Source organism: Megalops cyprinoides, chromosome 15 (assembly GCF_013368585.1).
Source record: "Megalops cyprinoides isolate fMegCyp1 chromosome 15, fMegCyp1.pri, whole genome shotgun sequence".
Classification (NCBI taxonomy): Eukaryota; Metazoa; Chordata; class Actinopteri; order Elopiformes; family Megalopidae; genus Megalops; species Megalops cyprinoides.
Genome location: NC_050597.1, coordinates 30,502,975 through 30,503,316, shown reverse-complemented (window position 1 = coordinate 30,503,316; position 342 = coordinate 30,502,975).

Sequence of the window (342 nt, the reverse complement as noted above, 5' to 3'; positions counted from 1 at the left end):
CCCCACCAATAACAAACAGGTTTTGGAATGTGGGTGGGGCTGGGGGGGGCTGGGTGGGGTCGGTCGGGCCTGTTTGAGCCTCTGTCATTTTCCAGTTCCTCCCTTTTCCCAGAGAAACCACGTTGCCATGAAGATGGTGTTCCAAAACCTGAATTAAGGACCAAAGACTTTGCTGCTGCACCAGTGGTCTCCTGTAATGTCACAAGACAGGCATCAGGTGCACTTGTTGTCCTCGTGAGAAGACTGGAGGATGCTGGGAAATTTTGCCAGGGGGTGGGACCACAAATGCACTCTGTGGGCGTGCATCCCTGTGACCCAAAGAAGGAACCCAAAGCCTTCACA